This window comes from Aquarana catesbeiana, linkage group LG06 (assembly GCF_042186555.1).
Source record: "Aquarana catesbeiana isolate 2022-GZ linkage group LG06, ASM4218655v1, whole genome shotgun sequence".
Taxonomy (NCBI): domain Eukaryota; kingdom Metazoa; phylum Chordata; class Amphibia; order Anura; family Ranidae; genus Aquarana; species Aquarana catesbeiana.
In genome coordinates this window covers 142314791-142335319 of record NC_133329.1, presented here as the reverse complement: position 1 = coordinate 142335319, position 20529 = coordinate 142314791, and positions in this window count along the sequence as shown.

The window sequence follows — 20529 nt, the reverse complement described above, 5'->3', positions numbered from 1 at the left end:
CAGCATAAGGTACGAGCCATACAACCTATCAATATGTCTTTCAAAATCTCATCACTAAATGTGAAAGGTCTGAACAGCCCATATAAACGTCAAATGGCCTGGAAAGAAGCGTCCAGGCTAAAAAGTGACATCATATGCTTCCAGGAGACTCACTTTATAGCGGACAAACCCCCAGCTTTCAACAATCGTAAATTTCCTCAACTATACACAGCGAACGGCCCAAAGAAAAAAGGCGGGGTAGCAATTGCAATAAGAGACACTATCCCGTTCTCAGAAATCACAACCCACTTGGTTGACTCCGGCAAGTACATTATACTGGTATGTGAGATCTTTGCAGTTAAATACACTCTAGTTAATGTATATCTACCAAACAACAACCAACTCCGATTTTTAAACAAAATTTGGAAAAAGGTAGATTCTCTGAAACAGGGGCATGTTATTCTATGTGGGGATTTCAACGCAATACCAGACAAGTACATGGACTGCACAAACCCCAAACATTTAACCTATCGAAGGACGACGCTGGCAAAATTTATTAATACATCAAACCTCTTTCACGTATGGAGGTGTCAGCATTCCTCAGAGAAGGACTTTACTTTCTTTTCCAATGTACATAGTACTTACTCACGAATAGACCTATTTCCAGTAGATAAATTTTTATTACAGAGGATTGTTAGATCAGACATTGATATTATTTCTTGGTCTGACCATGCCCCAGTCTCCATAAGCGTGGGAGGGCGGAAAGCCGAGACAGGAGCAAATAGATGGAGGAATGACGTATTCTCTATCTCTCAACCTGAAAATCTTAAATTAATTAGGAACTCCTTGAATAAATTCTTTGGAATCAATGCTCCCTCGGTATCCGACCCTTTCACGCTGTGGAATACTCATAAAGTGGTCATACGTGGCTTATTAATACAACTGAGTGCGAGGGCCAAGAGACAGAGGGCGGAGAGGCTCAACGACCTGCTGAATAAAATAAAAAATCTAGAGTTATCTAACAAGCAAAATTCTACTCAAAAAACGAGAGACCTACTATTTTATGCTAGACAAGATCTAAGAACACTTCTGGTTTCCCAGCAGGAAAACTGCCTTCGCATCCTGAAAGCAAATACTTACCATTGCGGCAACAAGGCGGGGAAACTGCTGGCGAACCAGTTGATAGAAAAAATGACAAAGCAAAGAATCCCACATATAGTATACCCTAAATCTAAAATAACAGTCTCAAACCCAAAAGACATAGCAGACGCTTTTAGTGACTACTATGAAGCCCTATACAATCTTAAAGATGACCCCGATACATCACAACCTTCTGACAACCTGATTTCCGAATTCTTGGAAGCGGTAAATCTTCCAAAGGTCCCGCAATCAGAACTTACTAAACTTAACTCACCTTTTACCACTCAAGAAATTGAAAAAACAATTAGGAAAATGCCCCACAATAAATCACCAGGTCCTGATGGCTACTCATCTGAATATTACCAATTATTCCAAACGGAATTGTCTCCTTATCTAAAGCAGGTCTTTGACGCCGCAATGTCCAATGCCTCATTCCCAAAAGAAATGCTGACAGCGACTAGACTATCATAACTCTGCCAAAACCAGGTACAGATCACTCAGCTCCACAAAACTTTAGACCTTTTTCCTTACTAAATGTGGATGTCAAGCTGTATGCTAAGATCATAGCCAATAGATTGACATCACTGTTACCAGAACTCATCAACCAAGATCAAGTAGTGTTTCGTATCCGGTAGGCAAACTAACGACGCTACAAGAAGAATGGTAAACATACTCCATCTCGCAGAAGAATCACGAAGGCCTTCTCTACTCCTCACTTTGGACGCAGAGAAGGCCTTCGATAGAGTTCACTGGGGTTATTTGATCAAGGTACTGGAGAAGTTTGGTTTAATAGGCCCAATCCAACAGGCAATTTTGGCTCTATACTCCTCCCCGTCCGCCTATGTTTTTACTGAAGGAATGTTCTCCAGAAATTTGCAAATAACAAATGGGACAAGGCAGGGGTGCCCCCTGTCACCATTAATCTCTGCATTAATTATGGAACCACTGGCAGAAACAATCAGGAGTAACATTTCGATCCGAGGCATTCCCTCTCTGGATCGAGAACATAAAATATCACTCTTTGCGGATGACGTTATCCTGACTTTATCTGACCCCTATAATTCTTTAAACGCAGCGCACAAGACATTAATGCATTTTAGAAAAGTAGCCTACTACAAAGTTAATGCTTCCAAATCCAGCATTCTAGGTATAGCGATTGACAACACAACTAAATCCACCATGCAAAAAGATTTTCCATATCCGTGGTCCCCAGACTCTATTTCCTATTTAGGAATACAATTATCATCCCCTACTTCCAAACTATTCCAACTCAACTACCAACCTCTATTGAATGAATTTAAGAAAGACATCTCTAGATATCAGAAATTTTATCTATCTAGGAATGGCTGTTTAGCGGCGTATAAAATGCTACTCCTTCCAAAATTAATGTACCTCTTTAGGACCCTCCCAATACCTATTCCGAATACCTTCTTTAAATCCATGCAGAAACAAATGTCAAACTTTGTATGGGCAGGCAAAAGAGCTAGGTTCCCGCTTCAAATGCAAGAGAATCACAAAGAAGTAGGTGGCTTAGGGGTACCAAACTTAAAAGACTACTACATAGCAGCAATCCTAGACCAATTGAAAAACTGGTTTGACCAAAAAGAAACTAAACATTGGTTCCAACTAGAACAAACATGGTTACACCCTAGATCCTTACAGTCACTGATACTGGCACACAACATACAACAAATCACAATTAAAAATGAACACCCCACCATACAAGCCACACTACAGGCCTGGTCTCATCTAAAGAGGACGTCTAGTCCCAACATAAATCTCACAGAGGTACCTATCCCAATAGAAGCATTATGCTGGCTGATTCCAAACCTTTCCCTGACACAATGGCAAAATAGCAAAATGTTACTACTGAGGGATATAATACAGGAGGGAAGGTTGCTGTCATTCCAAGAAATACAAAATAGGTTTAACTTACACTCCTCAGAATTTCTGAAATACCTACATATAGCCTCATGGTATAAAAAATGGAATGTATCAAACTCTCTCATTCCAACCCAAGTATAGAAGTGCCTAAATTCTTCTAGCCCTAAAGTGAAAGGTATATCTCAGCTGTATACACTACTTAATGCCAAAAGAACCTTTTTTGAGTTTACTCCCTTACGCAAATAGGAAAAAGATCTAGGCCAATCGTTTATGGACAAACAATGGTTATCAGCATTCCAATGTAATCGTAGGTTCTCGAGGTGCTCTAACTATGAGGAACTGGTGGCAAAACTATTAGCAAGATGGCATTATACACCGTACATGATGGCCAAATTCTCTGGAGATAACTCTAATCTATGTTGGAGGGGCTGCGACCAAGTGGGAACATTGGTCCACATGTTGTCCATTATGCAAGCATATTCGCAGCTTCTGGTCAGAAGCGTTCAAACTAATAGCGAAAGTCACAGGAGTCTTCACTACTCCTTCGGCCGAGAAGGCCATCCTAAGCATCAACATGTCAGAATATCCAATTTCAGTTAGATTCATAGCGATGCATATATTATTTGCCGCCAGGTCCTTGGTGTGTAAATGGAGGTCTGACGAAATTCCTAGCGTTAGAGAAATAATTACAAAAATAAATATGGTATCTGTATATGAAAAGATTATAGCCTATAGAGATGGCACTGGAGCAAAATATCTTTCCAATTGGAAACTTTGGAACTCACTATAACAAACATGATGGTAATCTGTTACCTGTAACCTATTTGTAGCTTAAAGTTCCATCCTTTCCCCTTTCTTTATCCGTCCCTTCCCCCCCCCAAACTTTTTGTAATATTGGTGATATGTTTCAATCACCACAGTTGGATTATCAATACATTGATTCTAAACCAATGTGTAATTTAAGTAAGATACATACAGAATGCATACTAAGTTTTACCTGTTCCACGATATTGTGATTTTCACAAATTTTATACCCTGACAATCTGACGTAAATACGTATCTTGAACTCAGTAGCTAGTAACACATATAGTATTTTTATTATTCTGTATTGTTATTCCTGTTATATGTATTATTGCTAAAACCAAGATGGACAAATCGAAGTATCTTTACAGTCTATATGTCTGGAAAAATCTTAATAAAAATAATTTTGAAAAAAAAAAAAAAAAAAGGGTGCAAGTCCTCAATGTCCTGGCTCCACGAGGAACATGGCAAGTATGTGATTAGTATAATCAGACTGCAGATACCTATAGAATTGGCAAAAATGTGGTACCTAAAGTAATCTAAATGCAAAGAGCATTAGATTACTTTAAGTACCAATGTTTTTTAAATGCCCCCTAGTACAGATACTCCCAGTAGAGATATCACCCTGTTGCACCTTCTAACGAGCAGGATTACCCAGCAGGGTGTGTATAACACCACCTGCCTTCTCCAGCATATATTCCCTCCCAACATCTGTTCATCTCACACCAGTTACAATCTTTCCTCCACCAGTACAGCTCCCCCCGTACAGATTCTCTCCCCCACAAGTACAGCTCCCCCCTCCTCCAATAGAGTTCCCACAATACAGATATCCACCAGTACAGCTCCCTCTTAGTACAGATTTCAGTCCTCCCTCAGGATTTTTTATCTGACTGGAGCTGAGGAGCAACTAAGGACAGCCTTCCTCCTTTTGAATTGCTGCTGCCTGTCTAAGTTCTGACAGGTGGCAGAATTTGATAGCTGCAGTTTCTGCTGTGTCAGTGGTAGCAATGACATTGATGCTCAAGGGAAAGAGGGGGGTTTTGAACCCCTAACCCCCACCTTATCTACAACCCAGTAGAGATGTCTGTTCTCAATTGCAAATGAGCCCCTTATTCTACGAGAGTAGAGCAAATGTTTAGCTCCTCAAATGCAGGGTTACAATTGTTTAAACAAAATGGGTACACTTGCTAGGTCCTGCCACCCACTGCACATGCCCCAAGTCTTCTGTTTAGTGACCCAGTTCACCTTTACAGCAATTGTTGCATCATCCCAGGAATGATCCTGTAAAATAGATACACTCCAGTCCTTGCTAAACTCTCATTTTGATTTTTTTGGTATTTTATATAACCCTTCTCACATCTCCTCTGGTAACTGCATTTTCATCCTACAGTTCTTTAGAATTATGTTATGTAGATCATTTAGTGAATTAAAACATTTGATATTTTCTATTAATTTATTGGGTTTTGTATCTTTTTTATCCATTCCCATACTTCCCCTGGTAATTAGAGTTCTTTAGAATTATGTTATGTAGATCATTCAGTGAATTAGAAAATTTGATATTTTCATTGAATTATTGAGTTTTCTTTCTTATATCTCAATTCTCACACCTCCTCTGGTAACTGCATTTTCATCTTACAGCTTAGAATTATGTTATGTACTGTAGATCATTTAGTGAATTAGAACATTTGATATTTTCTATGAATTATTGGGTTTTCTTTCTTATATATCCATTCTCACATCTCCTCTGGTAACTGCATTTTCATCTTACATTTCTGTTATGTAGATCAGTTAGTGAATTAGAAAGTCTTATATTTTCTCTGAATTATTGTCTTTTAATGTTTACCTGAATTCACAAAGCATATTCCTTTTTTCACTTAATATGCTAATGCCCATTGATTCTATGCACAATATGCTATTGTGACAGTGGGTAGTATATCTACTTTAGAATTTTTACTTATTTTTATAGTTAAGCAGTGACTGTTTTTTTTTTCATGTTTAATATCATTCATGGCATCATATTTAGGAAACACATATCTATTGTGTATAGACATATAAAGGAGCGTGACCTGACAGCACCACCGTAACAAGATTCCATTCTTAATGTATACATACAAACTAAAATTATGGTCATGGGACCTACACAGGTTAATACATGACCTCTGTCTGTAGTCTATGAACTAACACTTTCTGTGAAGAAACTACGCATCCCAAAATGCAAGAGAAAGCTATAGTAATTTGATCTGACAGATGCACATAATCAGAGCAATTGCCAGAGAGATCACTATGCTGAAAGAGATGTGTTTTTATCACATTGGACCTCCCACAATTGTGATCCAATACAGAGAAAATGGCGAAGCATGAATTGGATGCCAAGTTAGAAGAATGGATACATGGACATAGGGTGTTCAATCAGCCACAACACTACAAACTGCAGCCAGCCACCATATTTGAGCCCATGATTACAAGATAAGGCAAACAAATAACACAAAGAATATAACTACAGTAATCCTTAGTTAAAACAACAAAATCATTTGGAAGTGTACAATGCCTTTAAAGAACGATTATACCTTTTGTAAAGTTGTCCATTTATTAATGTGCCATCCCTCTAAGTTAAATATTTTTCTGTCTCACCATCCCTGGGGATCTTTACCATTGCCACACAGACTTTCCACCAAATCTTCATGTCCTTTTCCTATTTCGTATGTACCACAAACCTATTCATGCCTATGGGAGAGCTGTACACAGCTGGACCAATGGATGCCATGAGTATGGCTTTCTCCTAGGCGTGAATGAAGCCACAGCGTACATGCACAGTAAGGAAAGAACCTTCAAGAGATGTTTGCAGTATAAAAGAGATGCAATGCTGGGCATAGCCACACAGAATGGGGTGGTAATCATTTAATCAGGTGGGATGTATTCAGAGGGTTGGGGTATCAATTAAAGGACAACTAATATTTTATAGGGTTAGGGTTAAATGAACAAAGGCATAAATAAAAAAACCATTAACCCCTTCCCGACCAGTCGCCGCAGTTGTACTACGGCAGGTTTTTTCTCCCCTGAGTGAAACGACGTTAACTTATGTCGGTTCACCTTTTGACCACTAGGGGGCATGTGCGTACCTTCGGAGGCACGCGCATGTGTCTGCAGCGCGACATTGTAGCCGCTGTGCGTGAGACCACCAGGCACCCACGATCGCTCCACACAGAGACAGAACGGAGATTTGTCAATGTAAACAGACAGATCTCCGTGCTGTCAGGGGTGAGGAGAGCGATCTGTTGTTCATAGTAAGTATTATATTTTTACATTTTTATAGCACTGATCGCTGTATAAATGCCAATGGTCCCAAAAATGTGCCAAAAGTGTCCAATCTATCCGCCATAATATCGCAGTCCCGATAAAAATTGCTGATCACCGCCATTACTAGTGAAAAAAAAATAATAATAAAAATGCCATAAATCTTTCCCTTATTTTGTAGATGCTATAACTTTTGTGCAAACCAATCAATATACGCTTATTGCGATTTCTATTACCAAAAATATGTAGAAGAATACATATATCGGCCTAAACTGAGGAAAAACTTTGCTTTTTAAAAAAGAATTGGGGATATTTATTATAGCAAAAAGTACAAAATATTGTGTTTCTTTAAAAAAGTTTTCTTTTTTTGTTTATAGCGCAAAAAATAAAAAACGCAGAGATGATCAAATACCACCAAAAGAAAGCTCTATTTGTGGGGAAAAAAAGGACATTGATTTTGTTTGGGTAAAACATCGCACAACCACACAATTGTCAGTTAAATCGATGCAGTGCCGTATCGCAAAAAATGGCCTGGTCATTAAGCAGCCAAATCTTCCAGGGCTGAAGTGGTATTAAACCCAAAAACACACTATTAATATATTGCAGCTTACCATTTCGTAGATGTAGTGCCATAAGTTTTCCTTTTTATGCTTTTTTTCACCTGGTGATCCAGCCAGTAAGTGTGTTGTTTTTCAACTTTCTTTAACAGACCAAGCTGGGGATGCCTGAAATCTGACTTGTATCTTAGTGCAGACTACTGGGAAAATCAGGGTACCAATCACACAAGCAGGTAATTATGTTTCTGAGGGGTGTTCTGTACACATTTTATGTACAGAACACCTCCAGGTAGCTATATTGCATTGCATTTTACAGAAAATTAGAGTGCTGCATATTTAAAAGAAAAGTTAATTTTTAATAACATTCAATTACAATATTTTGTCGCAATTGTATACATTATATTTATTTATTTTATTTGCTATTTTTTTTCCATGAAAGTGGAGTTACCCTTTAATTTAAAGATTTCAACAGCTCACATTTTCCTTTTTTTATTAGTCTAGATATTCTAAAAAAAAAATTATAAGGCGACTAGTGGATAGTTCATGAGCTAATGTGGGTGTAAAGTGAGCAAGAATTGATGTCACTGCTCCTCTGACCTGTGATTTCGGTTTTGTCAGAATGATGGAGATAAGCTTAAAAATCTGACATTTTTCCTACAAGTTGTCTTACTAAATGATGGTTTCGTCTAAAACGGAGTTCATCTGTTTCCCTTTTTATTTTAAGACAAAATGTATGAAAATCTTTCATTCCACTCTGTGTCTATAGCCGTGCCAATAGATCAAGCTGTTAGACTTGTCTTTCAAGCAGTACTGAAAATGGCTGCCAGCAATATCCCATATTGAATACAAAATAGACAGGAATCTGCAATCTGCTAATGAGCTGTAATGGAGACAGATAAGAAGAAATTTTGAGCCTTGTGGGTTATTCTTACTGCTGAAAAGATATCCAGTATCATCAGATAGGAGGCCCAGCATGTTATACTTTTCTACATGTTACCTAATGAGAAGCCTCTTTGGCAAGATATATTGCAGTAAGCAAGTGGAGAAGCCTTAGGAAGCAGCCAGGAAAACTAATCCACAGCAGGTGCAGATGGAATATGTTTGCATTAAAACTGCGTTGGGATATTATTCTTTTATCTATTAGAAAGTTTGTTGTGTTTTAATATTTGGTTACATGGTCACTCTATCAGCATGATACTCATAAACATAGTGCCATTATTGTAGCCTGATCAGTGCCCATCAGCGCAGCCACACCAGTGCCCATTAGCGCAGCCACACCAGTTCCCATTAATGCAGCCATACCAGTGCCCATTAATGCAGCCTGATCAGTGCCCATCAGTGCAGCCTCATAAGTGCCCATCAATGTTAGTTCCCCCCAGTACCTGGTCTGCACAGCTTCTTCTACCTAGATCCCGGGTGCAGTGCTTGTCCTGCAGATGGTTCCTCTGGAGCTGGGAGTCCGGTACCAGCTGTGCACTGCTGGTACATCTGGTCCTCTCCCTTCCTCCTGGGCACCAAATAGCTGGGTAACTAGGGTTGGAGGAAACTGGGGGAGGGGCGAGGTGAGTGGACGGGGACTCCCAAATCCTGTCCACCCATTGGCTAATCTCCCAACTTCCGCCGTGTAACTATTTAGAAAAAGAGCTTCTCCGAGTCTCCCGCAGCAGCACTCCCGGCCAGCCCCAGTGTACTGATATAGCACAGGGCAGCCTTCAACTGTGTAGTGCACTGCTACGGATTAATTCACCCAAAGCCGAAAGTGATGAAATAGTCCTCTTTCTGTCCCCCGGCCCCCACTGAACACAGGGGGCCTAGAGAAGTTTTTTTTCTAAACAGCTGCACAGTGGGAGATTAGCATATTGGTGGACAGGGTTTGGGTGTCCCCGCCCGCTCTACCTTTGCTGTTACTGAAACCGGCCCACTGAGCCATCGGGCCCACCGGGAAACTCCCAGTAGTCCCGATGGCCAGTACATGCCTGCCCACATCCATATTTCAAGTATTTGACCAGTCACACGGCCCTATGAAAATCCACGACCGGTGAGCCCTCTTGCTGTTGAGTTGTCATTCACAACAAACTGACCTGCAAATCTGTCCATACTCCCTATAGATATGGCAGTGTAACCGAGTAGTGGTGATTTGAAATACAGCCAATCTTTGGCGGGATATACCGGCTTTTAGCCGCAGCACTATCTCAGATCAGTTCAGTCCTCTGACGAGGAGTTATATGTAAATTTAACACACTGAAGTAGTCAATTATAGCAATTGATTTTGGGACTGTGCACTTATGCTTGTATGAACTGACACTCTGGAGTCATGACATTGGTCAACCCTGGAACAAACAGCTTGTCTGGCTTGGACTATATCTGAAGATTTAGACTCTTCTACCTTCTATATTCTCTTTACTGCAGTATGGTCTAGTGACTTTATTCATCCATCCTCCACTGCCCTTATTCACCCCCTCTTCTCTGATTCTTTAGTGGTTTGAGCCCCCAGGAACCTCTTTGCAGGTGGATAAACCAATATATATTGGAATTTTCTATTACCTTATATATGGTGGCTTGCCGTGGTTTGACCACCTGAACATTGACCATCTGGTGTTGGACAAGAGTTTACAGTATGTTATATGGTGCCTGTTTGTGTCACTGTTTTTTGTTTATTGATCTATGTGTTCTGTTACGGTTGCTATAAATGCAGGGTCACCCTGATTAAGTGCCCGTTATGCATAAACCAAGTTTAGTAATTAATATCTCTATTTCTACTTGAAATTAATCTATATGATCCTTTTTATTCTTCAATAAAGTAAATATTTTCGTGAACTTGTAAAACAAGCAGACTGATTTTACTGTTGTGGGTTTAACACTTTAAATAAACACAAAAGTGCAGCACTTGGATGGATTACATATACTATATGTACTACTTTATATAGGGCAAAGAAATTGTCTGTGCTAGAAATACAAATAAAACAATATAATATGTGGATATACAAAATAAATGTAAAGTCCCATGCGGAAACGAGGAAATATCAAAAGTGACTGATAATATATGACACGTTGTGACAGTGTATCCCAAAAGAGACAGGCTTCCTGATTCCAGTTCTTAGTGCCACTATGTGAGTCACCCCAGTGAATGTAAGGTGGGGGCTTACCAGATTGTAGTGACCCTCATTAAAGAGAAGTCAAAGAGGCGTTTATGGGTATGTACTGACTCCTCAGAACCTCTGATCTGCTCACTGTAATCATGGCAAAGTTGTGTGTACCTTGGTGTATCACAGCATATACTGGGAAATAAAGCTCCATATAGTGATGTTACCATGAAAGGAAAAAAGTACTCTCCAAAGTGTAGATTAATTTAAAGTGGTAAAGTTTAATAAAACTGCACTTACAATACATGAAGTTTAGGCAGATATTTCAAATAATTCAAATGTGGGTCTTTCTCACAAACAAAATGGCCACGGCTGGTTGGCGCATGTGCAGTAGTGTGCGTTCTGGCTCCAACCTACGCGTTTTGTCATAAGTGACATCATCAGGGTACGGGGTGATGCCACCCAGCTGTACATTTGCATGGTGGATAAACTACCTCTTTCAAACCTACTGATGTATGTGTCTCTTGATTCAGGATGATTACAACCTGTCTGGCAAGGCCATACCCTCTGACACACCAAGGCTGAAAAAAGAGGATTTATTTGGGTTCTACACCCAACGAGGCAACGACATCAAAAAATGGCAACAGCAATAAATAGAAACAAAGTACAACAAACAATGCTTAGACCGAGTAATGCTAGTCCCACTCCACTCCAGGCATTTGAATCCTAAATCTAATGGGAGGTCGTAACTAAAGGTGACACTTGCCTAGAGGCTGAAAGGTCCTAGAGTCCCTCCAAAACCCCTCCCATTGGCCGGTGTGGTACTAAATGACGGGGCCCAGAGTCCTGCATTGTAGCATTCAACTGAATTTGTATCTTGCGGCTAAGGATGTAAGTCCCAAGATAGGGTGGCATTGTCACTTTAAGAGGAGGGTGATGAGGTTGCAGCCAGTGGCCTCTCACCACTATGCAGTCTGTTGTGAAGCCTCCCCCCAATATGCAGTGTTCGGAACCTGTGGCTTTGGTGGCAATTCACACAGTGACACAGTGGTAAACACTGGCTACAAATGGTGTCTCAGACTTTGTCTGCAGCAGTCCAACCGGCTCCTCTCACTCCCCATATGTGACTGTCCCACACCATGGCTTCTCCTTCCTTCTCCTTCTGTCTGTAGCACACCATTCTCCTTGCGGTCCCATATATTTCTCCACTTAATAGAGGCTGTCTCCCATGGACTATATCCCCCACAGTTCCAAATGATTCTTAGCAGTTTTTCACAGTTCTCTGGGCAGGTTTTTCCTTTCCCAGGCTGCCCAGCAGCCAACCACAGTGTCCCCTGTAAGCTGGGCGATGGGTAGGTCTCTCCTCCAGCAGCCATGGCTGCAATTGAGGACCTGTAAAGGCATACTATATAAAGATATACCTACTCCATTTGTCTTCTATGGATCATTAGGGCATTGGCTCCTGAAGCTCATCTCTGCTCCACTATAGGGTTTACACTGGTGCGACACAACAGCCATCCTACTTTGGATCCAACTTTGCCCTGCGACTTGAAGCTGACATACGTCTGACTTTCAGTGAACAGGGATCCGACTTGGATCCCCGCCAATACCAGGCACTGTGTTTGATGTGAATCTTGAGGGGGAACTCCGCGCCAAATTTTAAATAAAAAACCGGCATGGGTTCCCCCTCCAAGAGCATACCAGGCCCTTCGGTCTGATATGGATTTTAAGGGGAACCCCTATGCCGAAAAAATGGCGTGGGGGCCCCCCAAAATCCATACCAGACCCTTATCCGAGCACGCAGCCCGGCTGGTCAGAAAAAGGGGTGGGGACGAGCGAGCACCCCCCCTCCTGAACCGTACCAGGCTGCATGCCCTCAACATGGGGGGTGGGTGCTTTGGGGCAGGGGGGCGCCCTGCGGCCCCCCCACCCCAAAGCACCTTGTCTCCATGTTGATGAGGACAAGGGCCTCTTCCCGACAACCCTGGCCTTTGGTTGTCGGGGTCTGCGGGCAGGGGGCTTATCGGAATCTGGGAGCCCCCTTTAATAAGGGGGCCCCCAGATCCCGGCCCCCACCCTATGTGAATGAGTATGGGGTACATTGTACCCCTACCCATTCACCTGGGAAAAAAGTGTCAATTAAAAAAAAACACACTAGACAGATTTTTAAAGTAATTTATTAGGCAGCTCCGGGGGTCTTCTGACTTGGGGGGTCTCTTCTGAATTCTCCACGCTCTCCGGCCTCTTCTCCCGGTCTCCGGTTCTTCTCACACTCTCCAGTGTCTTCTGCCACGCTCCTCCGCTATCTTCTGCTCTTTTGTCCACTCTTTTGCTAGCGTTGGCCCGGTGTTCTCCGTCGTCTTCTTCCCTCCGGTCTCCTTCCGATGTTGATACAACGCTCTCTCCCGCTGTAATGCCGTGTGCGCGGTGCGCAATGACTTATATAGGCATGGGGCGGGGTCACCGGATGACATCACCCGGAGCTGCCTAATAAATTACTTTCAAAACCTGTTTTTTTTTATTGACACTTTTTTCCTAGGTGAATGGGTAGGGGTACGATGTACCCCATACTCATTCACATAGGGTGGGGGGCCGGGATCTGGGGGCCCACTTATTAAAGGGGGCTCCCGGATTCTGATAAGGCCCCGACAACCAACGGCCCAGGGTTGCTGGGAAGAGGCCCTTGTCCTCATCAACATGGGGACAAGGAGCTTTGGGGTGGGGGGGCCGCAGGGCGCCCCCCTGCCCCAAAGCACCCACCCCCCCATGTTGAGAGCATGCGGCCTGGTTTGGTTCAGGAGGGGGGGGCGCTCGCTCGTCCCCAACCCTTTTCCTGACCGGCCGGGCTGCGTGCTCGGATAAGGGTCTGGTATGGATTTGGGGGGACCCCCACGCCATTTTTTCAGCATAGGGGGTTCCCCTTAAAATCCGTATCAAACCGAAGGGCCTGGTATGCTCTTGGAGGGGGAACCCATGCCGTTTTTTTATTTAAAATTTGGCGCGGAGTTCCCCCTCAAGATCATCAGAGCACAAGTCACATGCCAAAGTCGGATCATGCAAGACGGCGATCCGACTTTGATCCGACTTCAATGATAGTCAAAGGGCTGAACTAGGATCAAAGTCGGACCAAAGTAGTACAGGGAGCATTTTCAAAGTCGGACCGACTTGTGTCGGACCAGTTAAGACGGCTCTCATAGGGAAACATTGATTTTCACACGTCATGCGACATGAGCTCCCAATGTCGGAGCGTTTGTCGGACCAGTGTAAACCCGGCCTTAACAAGAAGAGATTCCGTCATAAAATCTTCTTGTTATTTCATTCCTGCAAAGCTGCTCCACACACTTTACTAGCAGCCGGGGAGAGGGGACTGACAGCTTCAGTGTGAGGGCAGTGATGACAGCCGAGTCCATGTGGCTGTGGCCCCTAGAGTGTCTCAGACAGGGCTATTCCTGCATGTACTGGCTTTTCATAAGCTTAGTCTGCTATAGCTCTCTAATTAAAGGCATAGTTCACCCTTTATTTTTTTGTACGTATTAATATACTATTAACCCCTTCCCGCCGACCGTACGCAGATGTGCGTACTCGGCTTTCGGAGGATGATGCCTGCAGCTGCGGGCATCATCCCGGTACCGTTGTTTCGAGCCGGCGATCGGCTACCTGTATATAACAACCGATGCGGCTAAAAGCCGCTCGGCTGTTATACCGGAGGAGCGGGAGGGGACGCCCCCCGCCGCCTCCCGCCGCTCTTACCGGGCCTCCCGTGCGATCGGGAGGCCCGGTGTCCAATCGGCTGTCTCTGGGGGCTGGGGGCGGGCTGGAACGAAGCCATAAATGGCTTCGTTCCAGCCTTCTAATTGTAAACGCGGAAGCGACGTCATGACGTCACTTCCCGTTTACTCGGCTGCCAATGCCGCCGAATTTTAAAAAATACACAGTATTCAGAATCGCCGTTTTCGGCGATCTGAATACTTTGAAGTGCAGAGGAGGGATCGGGGGTCTTTTAGACCCCCGATCCCTCCATAAAGAGTACCTGTCACCACCTATTACTGCCACAAGGGATGTTTACTTTCCTTGTGACAGCAATAAAAGTAAAAAAAAAACATTTTTTTTAAACACAATTTATAAGTATAAAAATAAATAAAATAAATTAAAAAAAACATTTTTTTAAAGTGCCCCCGTCCCCGCGAGCTCGCGCAGCGAAGAAAACGCATACGGAAGTCGTGCCCGCATATGTAAACGGTGTTCAAATCACACATGTGAGGTATCGCCGTTATTGTCAGAGCAAGAGCAATAATTCTAGCCCTATACCTCCTCTGTAACTCTAACCTGGTAACCGTAAAAAAAATTTAAAGCGTCGCCTATGGAAATTCATAGCTACCATAGTTTGTCGCCATTCCACGAGTGCGTGCAATTATAAAGCGTGACATGTTTGGTATCTATTTACTTGGAGTAACATCATCTTTCACATTATACAAAAAAATTGGGGTAACTTTATGTTTGTTTTTTTTTAAATTCATGAAAGTGTCCCTTTTCCAAAAATTTGCATTTAAAACACCGCTGCACAAATACCGTGTGATATAAAATATTGCAACAATCTCCATTTTATTCTCTAGATTCTCTGCTAAAAAAATATATATAATGTTTGGGGGTTCTAAGTAATTTTCTAGCAAAAAATATGGATTTTAACTTGTAAACACCAAATTTCAAAAATAGGCTTAGTCATGAAAGGGTTAATATACCTCTATTGCTCTATATTCTAGGGAAGGCCTTACCTTAGCCTCTGCTTTCTTCTATGGAAACTCCTCAGTTACTACCTGGTATATGTCCTACAGGATGGGAAAACTGTTAGTAGTGTAAGGAAGTACTTCAGCAGCTGACCTCATTAGAAATCACCCTTCACCTGCCCTCCCCATCCAGGAGATTGCTCCCACCCACATCTGTATTTCTATGCTTCTCCAATGCAGTCATACATAGCCAGTGCCTTCCTCTGCTGATCGATCATTTTGCACCTTACCTTATTTTTCTAATGATTGTTAATTTGACAGGGTGGGCAGGAGTTGAGCGATCACATAACAGTCTATGTGGGGCAGAGCTGTAGTATTGAAAACAGGAGAGGTGTGTCCCTGGAAGTCTGTAAAGCTCACCATACACTATACAATCTGATTGTGCAATCTCCTTTAGATCTACCATGAACTATGTAGTGCAAGGGCCTGCCTGATTGGATACAGAGTGATTGGATAGATAGGTGGCCTCCTAATATAGAGTTTCGGTAAATCTAAAGGCGAATATACAGAAATTGTACAACCAGATTGTATAGTGATTGATCAGCTATATATAATTAAAATGAACTAGTCTTACTTTCGGTGCCATTAATTGTTAACAGCACCCCAAACATGTAAGCAAATATGCATTTTGCCATGTGCCAAAAGTCAGAAAAATGTGCAAACTGCAACATGCCAAAATGCTCCACGAGCTATCTTCCCACAAATAGGGCAGCCCATTGAAATTAATGGGCTGCCCTATGTGTGTTGAGGGAAAAATACATAAAAAAACACACACTTCCACAGTGCTAGATGTGAATGGGGAAAGTGAAATTTGTGGGAATGTGAGTTTACAGAAAATGACATCATAATCATGTTCCAACAGGGAGAACAATACATTATGCAAGCACGGAACACCGCACCACCACCTAGTGGCAGAACTAGTAATTTCAGTGTTATATATGAGAATAATTGTTGCACCTATGTCTGTATAAACAGCAAGCTAACACAGCACCTATCATAATGTGTTAAGTAAGATAAAACTCACACAGAGAGTTATTAGGCCCTTGGCAGATGGTTTTTAACCCCTGCCAAACCCCCATAAGTGATGGAAGTAAATTAGTAAACTGAGACAAACACTTATCAGCAGTTGATATGAGGGCCAGTGTAGCAACTCAAAAAACTGATGTGGATATGGCTGCTGATAGCCTGAGAAAATTCTGACATTTCCTGGTATTGGATTTGTCATGAACCCCTGCCTCCATATTTCCCTAGTGGCTCATTACATTGATAGACAGTCTCACTGGTCAATAATATGCACAGCAGTAAGGGATGGGTAAGCTGTGGCACTATCAGAAAATTGCAAAAATCAGGAAGCAAGATTGTAATTTCACTCCTGCAGATATGAATAGGTGTCTTTTACACCTGTTTTTTCTTTTTGTTATTTTATACGTCTTATGATTTATACTTTATATAAGTCAAGAAATGTTTGATAGCAGGTTTTCAAATTTTCCGCCAACAAAACTTGTTGTCGGAAAGTCCGATCGTGTGTACGTGGCATTAGTGAACATTACGCCTGTTATTGTAAATACACTCCTTCAAATCCTGTGAAAAAAAGGTTCCAGCTGCTCCGTTCACTCCAGCAGGATAGTAGCAGGCGCAATATTCACTAAGAGTTGGTGAGTGAGGGCACATGAGGAGGGGAGCACAACACTTTATTATCTTTATCTGCACTTTATTGAAGCATGAATTGCACTTTAGAAGACCAACTTACAGCATTTGACACTTAGAAGATGCACGGATTTGCACCATATTTCCATGAACGTTATACTTTTTTTGTGATCTTTATGTACGAACTGACACATACATTTTTGCTTATTTTAGTTACTCATATTTGATTCATATTCTGATTGAGCAAACGCAAGATATTGCGCTGTAGAGATTGATCTTGATCTTATGAGGTTTAATATAACACATATTTAAAAGGTGATCATTATTATTTACAGCATTCATATAGCACTGGCATATGACACTACACTTTACACTGTACATAGACCCATTGCTATTGTTCCCCACAGGAGCTCACAATCTAACATTCCTACCACATTCATACATACACTAAGGGCATGCTGGGAGGATTCATATTCTGACCAGTATGTTTTTGGATTTTGGGGGGAAATGAAAATAGCTGGTGAACCCACCCCCATGGAGAGAACATACAAGCTCCATTCATATTACCCTAGGAGGGATTTGCCTGTGGGGCCCAGAGCTGCAAAGCAAAAGTGCTAATGACCTTGCCCCCATGCTAAAGCCATGAGTTACAGTTTTGGTGGGCTGGGCCTCTCATTACTGATAATGTCCATCATATTACTTGTGGTAGCCATTGTTAGAAATGTAGTAATAATACCATACCCAACTTTTTGAGATGGGAACGAGGGACACCTATTAGCAAAAGTATGTAAGCATAGGACCCCCCCTGGCCACACCCCCTTAAAGGAGAATTATAAAAAAAAGATTCATTTAACCAACAAGCGCTTTTTTTGCCACTACTATTCCTCTATACTGGCTTTTTGACATTTACAAATGCAGCAATGTGGAAAATGGATGAAAGGTATAGCACTGGGAAACACCTTTTGAAAGATAAGTAGTGCATTTTATATACAAAAATATAGATCGGACCAAAATGAGGGACAAATGAGAAGGAAAGAGGGACAGAGGGACTTTGTTCCAAATCAGGTACAGTCCCTCAAAATCATGGACATTAGGGAGCTATGATAATACTTATTTAATGACTGTTTATCTTTGTCCTGTCTAGATTTGATTAGAAAAATCTGTCATCAGCTTGCAGTATGACTAATTCACACATATATTCTGTCACCATTGCTATTTAAATTTCAACAGGATTATATCACACTAATGTAGAAAAACATATGCACCTAACAAGTATTTGAACCACAAAACATTGTTTTTATAATGGAAACACTGCGATTTTAGTCACCATTGACAGGAATGTCAGGAACAGATGGGCTATCTCCACAAAAACCTACCTATGTACACCTTCCAGATTGCAATGGCTGCATTCATTTGAGATACAGTAAATAGGTAGGGAGGCATGTTTTAGCAGTTACATTATTTCAATCTGTCATGCCAGTTAGAATTACATTTATTAGCATAGGAATAAAACCTGGAGAACGTGGAAAATGTTTATATGCAAAGTATTTATAACTGTGAAAAGATGATTTTGATTATTTATTTTTTTCTACATATCCCTATTCTGTGTTTCCTTTAAGTATATAGAAACCCAATCAATGCTTTTGGTAGAAACCCAATCATTAAAATCTCATAAACACTTTAAAATGTAAGTGTAAATTTAGCACTCATTTTCAATATTTCAAAATCTGAAGATGTAAATAAAAAATATTTGGTTACTGCCATAAAAGTACTTCCTGTTATCAGTGGTGTATTTAGCTTTTGTTCTGCCCTAGGCTTGACTAAAATCGTGCACCCCTCTAATCTTACATAGTAGGTGAGGTCTAAAAAAAAACACAAGTCCATCAAGTCCAACCTATGTGTGTGATTATATGTCAGTATTACATTGTATATCCCTGTATGTTGTTGTCGTTCAGGTGCTTATCTAATAGTTTCTTGAAACTATCGATGCCCCCGCTGAGACCACCACCTGTGGAAGGGAATTCCACATCCTTGCCGCTCTTACAGTAAAGAATCCTCTACGTAGTTTAAGGTTAAACCTCTTTTCTTCTAATTTTAATGAGTGACTATGAGTCTTGTCAAACTGCCTTCCGCAAAAAAGTTTATCCCTATTGTGGGGTCACCACAATTTACGTAAACGGGTGACCCCACCCCCCTCTGACGACATGGGAAAGCCATAGGGAAGTCCCCGTGCATCAGAGGGGGGCAGGGTCACGGGTGGCCCCACCCTCAGTTATATAAGAACTGTCACAAGAACAGAAGCGTCACACAGCAGGAGCCTCCCATTGAGGCGGATCGTCTGGAGGACGAAGCAGGGAAGAAGAAGCCAGAGGAAAATACTGGAGGAAGATGGCGAAAACCAGAGGAAGAAGCAGAGGACTGGAGGAATAAGCAGAGGAGGATTGAGGAAGAAGTGGGGAAGAAGAAGATGGAGGAAGATCAAGAAAACCTAAGGAAGGAAGGAAAGAAGAAGACATTATTAATAAAGGAATTGTCTTTTTTACCATTTTGACACTTTTTTTGTGAAATGGTAGGGGTACTTGTACCCCATTACCAAATCACACGGGGGGCCGGGATCTGGGGGTCCCCTTGTTAAAGGGGGCTTCCAGGTTCTGATAAGCCCCCTGCCTGCATACCCCCACAACCACTGGACAAGGATGGATTTTGAGGGGGACCACTATGCCATTTTTTTTAAATTGTGGAGCAAGGTTCCTCTTAAAATCCATACTAGACCTGATGGGTCTGGTATGGATTATGAGGGGGACCCCACGCCATTTTTTAAAAAAATTTGACGCAGGGTTCCCCTTAATTTCCATATCAGACCTGAAGGGCCTGGTATGGATTTTAGGGGGACCCCCACGCAATTTTTTTTTACATTTTGGTTCGGGGTTCCCCTTAATATTCATGCCAGACCCAAAGGTCCTGGTTATGGACTGGGGGGAATCCCATGCTCTTTTTTTCAATAATTTTGTATCTATATTGACGAGACCCGACAATTCATTACAACCGCGATCAGTTTTAAATGACAATTTTTCCTTTAGAAATGTCATTTTGCTGTGGGACTGTTCTAAACACAGGGAAAATGCGTCACTTTACAGGCATACTATGGACCCCCCCCCCCCGGCACGATATTTTAAGGAAAATTAAATTTTTATTGTTTCACTTTAAGCATTAAAAAAATTACTGCTCCCGAAAAAACATCTGTTTTTTAAAAAGAAATTTCATTGATACATGTCCCCTGGGACAGGACCCGGGTCCCCAAACACTTTTTATGACAATAACTTGCATATAAGCCTTTAAAATTAACACTTTTGATTTTTC